General features: G+C 33.2%; 1 long non-coding RNA gene across 1 annotated transcript; it reads left to right on the top strand.

Moving 5' to 3' along the window:
• Window positions 1-1,239: 1,239 nt before the first annotated feature.
• Window positions 1,240-3,852, top strand: LOC145042766 (uncharacterized). Its single transcript, XR_013680743.1, has 3 exons — window positions 1,240-1,718; window positions 2,667-3,087; window positions 3,517-3,852. It is a non-coding gene; the product is annotated as an uncharacterized LOC145042766 (long non-coding RNA).
• The last annotated feature ends 1,386 nt before the right edge of the window (window positions 3,853-5,238 follow it).

A 5,238-nucleotide genomic window follows, 5' to 3' on the forward strand; every position in this document is an offset into this window, starting at 1 on the left:
ACACAACCCCGCAAGGGGTTTCATGAAACAAACATTGCGTCATATCTTCCACAATATATCAATCAATACCTTAAATATATACCTATTCTAATAAAAAAAAAAAAATTATTTTAATTAATGACATACCAACCTATTGGTTCTTCATTTTAAATTTTAAATTTAAAAATTTTCATTCTAATTATATTAAATTAATAACATTAAAATAAACATTAATATAAATTATAATACCACGTATTTATTTAAACCAATGAAATGATTTTATATAATTAAAAAATATATCTTAATTAACAATTTAATTAATATAATTAATTAATAATTTTGATTTTTTTACTATGAAAATTTAATTAGTTTTAAAACCGTGGTTATCACGGGTTATAAAATAGTATAACATAAATATGATATAAAGTATATTTTGAGTTTTTTTTTTTCTTTTTGATTATACTCTTTTATAAAAGAATTTGCAATTTTTATTCGTTTTGATTTGATCCTTTTAAAGGTTAACCGTAATAATCTTCTGATTTTGGACCATTTTTCGGAAAAACCTCATCCATAAAAATATTTTTTTCCGAAAAAACCATCAATTTTTTTTTCAAAAAGAATTGTTAAATATGATTTTTTTTTCTGGAAAAAAAAATAAAAATTTGAAGGTTTTCCGGAAACAAGTGTCTAAAACCTATAAATGACCTATAAACATGATAAATTGAAAAAAATGAAAAAATACAATTTTTTTTTTTTTTGGATAAAAGTAATATTTATAATTAAAAAAACCTAAAATATAAGCTATTTGATGATACTAAGCGTATATAAATCTACAGAGCTCTTTTAGTTTTTCTTCACTATGATAAATTTATGTAACCATCTATTGACGTATATATCTTTTTATATGTAACACTTCGTCGCAAAGTTTGTGAGGTATGCAATTCTGTCATTTTCTTTTAGAATAAGTTTTTATAGAAAATTTGTAGATTCAACGCTCAACAAATTCAAACTAAAAATAGATAGCTTTTTTAGTAAGAAAAGTCCCAAATAAAATTATAATCAAGTTAGGGGCTATTTGATTGTGGTCTTACTGCTCCGGTTAGACAAAAATGTGTTACTCGACCCAATCAGTTTGTTTGTTGTGTGTAAAAATATCACTTAGGGGTCGTTTGATTTAGTTTCTAACGGAGTCCAAAAGAGGACCGGATCCAAAAGAACATAATTCAGCATGTTTGATATTGTTTTTAAAGTCATGGACTCGGTCCAAGATATGGATTCGGTCCATCATAATTCATTGATTCGGTCCCTTCTTCAAATGAGAAGGATCGGCACAAAAGATTATCAACGCCTTCGATTCCAATTTTTCCGTACTGAAGACGCATCCAAAGAAGAAAAGCGATTCCTGTCCCCTGCTCTCCCTGCTACCGACGACCACCCAAAGTCTGTCATCTTTCTCTAACCTAGCAACCGGAGACCTGTCATCTGTTCTCGTCCATGTATGACATGATCTGTGTCCCTCCTCCCTCTTCCTCCCGGTGATTTCGTCATCCCCTTCCGCGCTACCACCTTGAGCTCCGTCTCCTTCCAATTGAGAGTTGTTCCGATTTTAACCACAATCGCTCCTGCCTCCATCGTCACTGGTGAACGACTTGCACCATTGCTTCCTTCCTGATAGTCTGTCACCAGCCATCCGCAAACGCTTTCCTCCTCTGGTGCCGATCGTCCTTGCAAATTTGACTGTAAGGTCTATTACTCCTCTGATAAATCAGATTAGCTACTTGTTACTTTTTTTTCTTTTTCAAAATAGTTATGAATTTGTTTATTCATTGCTTTCTCGAAACTGAAAATCAAAAATTACCATTTATGTTATTAGAAAATTCATATTTTGACAATTTCTTATAATTGAGCCAGTTGTTCATTTTCTTATGGTATTCACTCCCTGTAACTATATCAAGTGAATTGCTTGTTGAGTATGGGTCATCTATGGAAAACTTCCTGTAATTTAAGTTATTATTGTAAGTTTACTTGAGGAATTTGCTCATCAGATTGGTGACAATTCTCTTCACATCTGACATTAATTGGTATGTATCGTTATAAATGCAAAACTTTAATCCTTCATAAGAACTAGTGTGCATTTTGTTAATTTTTGGATTATTAACTGAGTAATGTGGAAATATGGAATTTGCTCATCAGATTGATAACAATTCTCTTCACATATGATATTAATTGGTATATGTCTGGTTATAAATGCAAAACTTTAATCCTTCATGAGAACTACTGTGCATTTTGTTAATTTTTGGATTATTAAATGAGTAATGTGGAAATATGGATTACGTTTGTTTTAGCAGAGTTGTGTTGTGTTTGAAGTTTGATATATATATATATATATATATATATATATATATATATATTTTTGTTCTAGTTAACTTTTGTTAAATACTAGTTAAAGTTTTATAAAGTTTAATGAAACCTTGAAGCAGTGGTATTTTGGGCATAAAAGTCATGTATATTTGTTCGTTTTGTTGTTGCCTTAATCAGCAAGGGTATTTTGGGTACAATAGTATTATTATGTGTATGGTTCTAGATGTTGAGTTGTTTGACCTTAACCATTAACCTAATGAATTATAAATTAGTATAAAAAAAGTATTTTTTTTAGGGTAATATAGTCTTTTTACATTGTCAATCAGATGGAAAATCAAACAACAAGTTTCGATAAAAAATTAACTCTACTTCAACCCAGTTAATTCTAACCCAGTTAGCAACTATAACTCTTATTCGGTCCATTGATATCTTACCCGGTCATTGAAAAAATGAATCTGACCGACCGTGACAACATATTTTCTTTACCCTCATGTGCCCTTCTCCTTCTCAATCCCTAGTCCCGTTCTTCCTTCAGCCTCCCACTTCGTTCCTTCCATATTCTCCCACATGTGTGAGGATAGTCGATTCATCACTAGGAATGTTGTACATCCTCTTGTTCCTTATCTTTTTCGGGTGATATGAAGCTATGATGATTTACGATTCTTCGTATCCGACTTGGTTGATGCATATCGAAGAGATTGATTTCCTACTGAATCCGTTTTTGGTTCTTGAACTTCCGCTTATCAGGTATGTGCTCTTAATTTCTTCATTTGACGTGTGTAGAATCGAATTGGACAACACATTTTTCTATAGAATCAAATTATACGATGAATTTGCCCCACAAATCATAAAAAATCAGGACCAGTTCAAGCATTCCCGAAAATCATTAAAAAAAACCAGGACCAGTTTAAGCTTCGTGTTTAACAACAGATTTGCTTGCTTAATACTGATATACTCTAGTTCCGATGTAATTTCTTATGTAATATCCTAAAGGGATCCCCTGGTTATACAATTATATCTCAAATGCCTTTCTAATTTCCTCAAATGTCTTTCTTAATTCCTTTGTTTTTTTTTATTTCTGAAATTAGATGCATATATGTATGTTTTTTCTGAAATTTGATGTTATTTGTGTATGTATTTTCTGAAATCAGATGCTTTTTGTGTATTTATTTGCAGAAATTTGATGTCATTTATGTATGACCGAACTATCTCTTTCGGATTTGACATAATCACAGGTCTGGAGTTGTCTAATACAAAACTTGCCCTCTGATCATTTTGACATATTTGTGAAGGAAATCCAGAAGCATTGTAGAAAGATGGAGCTGTAGAAGGGACAATCTCTAGTCTGATGAAATTTAGGGACAATGATTATAAAGAACAAAACATGGTTAATGGATTTTTAATGACATAAATCTAGCCAACACATGGTCTGTTTGTACTTTCCATTGATTCGTTTAGCAATTACAAAGTTTGTAGAATGAAAAAAGAAAGCCAAAATGATTTAAAGTCCAATGATCTGTTTGAAATATTATATTGTGGGGATTCTACAAAAGATTTTTAATGGTTATAACACTCAAATATATGTTTAGTTAAAAGTTTATTTTGGAGGATTGATTTCATAAAAAGAAAATGACATTTTTATTGGTTTAGACTATTCATCAGTTTTATTCAAATATTAAATCAAACATACATTTAATTCGACTCAAAACAAAAAGAATGGTAAGATGGTCATTTTTAGTAGTCAGCACAGTCAGTCAGATGCGTAATCAAACAACAAAGTTTCAGTCAGAGGCAGATACTATTAGAACGTCAGACCCAATCGAGTCTTGACTCAGTCAGAACTAACTCAGTCAGAAACTATCAAATAACCCCTTAGCTAATTTGCGTGCAATGCTTTGTACTGACAGTATTGTATGCAATTCAGGGGTCAAACTTTTGAATAAGGAATCTACTAATCCTGATTTTTTTCTTCAAATGCCATACCCATCTTTTGTAATTTACTATAGACGCTTACAATGATCTCTGCCCTTCTCCAATTAGATATTCCCTTAGAAAAGAACCCATATGGGTGCTTTTTACTACATACGTACTCTACACGTAATTCATAATCCATTTTTATTAGACTAGAAAAATGGATCAAGACTCGATAACCATGAAGGCAGAAATGATGGTAGCATCTGTTGGTGGCACATCGAGTTTTGTGGTGGCTTTTTTGTTGCTTAAATGGCGACAATCAATACCATCATGGTGGTCAGCTCATCAGTTGCAATATTGAGGTTGCTCAACAGATCCAACAAGTCAGCGGCGGAACTAGGCTCAAAGGGGTATCCCAGTTTTTTATATGTGGGGTATCACCGCAACGGTTGAGCATGGGGCGGGTCGGGTTAACTTTGACTGAAAACCGAACCCAAAACCAACAGCCTCGGTTTTGAAACTTTTAAAACCAAACCGAACCCAAACCCATCGGTTTGGTGTTTCGGTTTTCAGTTTGTACTTGGGTTTTCCGGTTTCGTTTTGGTTTTAAACCCAAACCTTAATCGAATCCTTAGCTAACTTCAATTCTTGTTATATAAACATGAAGTTACGTGTGTTTGGAGACGTGTGATAGAATAGTTGGGACACCATGGCAGCGAACGATCGGAAGAAGCAAGGCGGTGATGGTCGATGTTCTTCTTCTCGGTGAAGAATCACGCCTCCTTTCCTTCTCCATTTTGTTTTGCTGCTACGTCGTCGGTGCCGCTCCGGCGGCTGTTCCGTTGCCACCATCTCGTCTGAGTGTCACACGTCACCGTGAGGGTGGTTGAGTTTGGGTGTATGTTACCATATTATGTATGTCTGCGTTTGTGGGGTGTGTATTCCAGTGTAAGTCGTGTGTGTATGTGTTTGCTTAGCCGGAAT

The sequence above is a fragment of the Lactuca saligna genome, chromosome 4 (genome assembly GCF_052625555.1).
Source record: "Lactuca saligna cultivar CGN05327 chromosome 4, ASM5262555v1, whole genome shotgun sequence".
Lineage (NCBI taxonomy): Eukaryota > Viridiplantae > Streptophyta > Magnoliopsida > Asterales > Asteraceae > Lactuca > Lactuca saligna.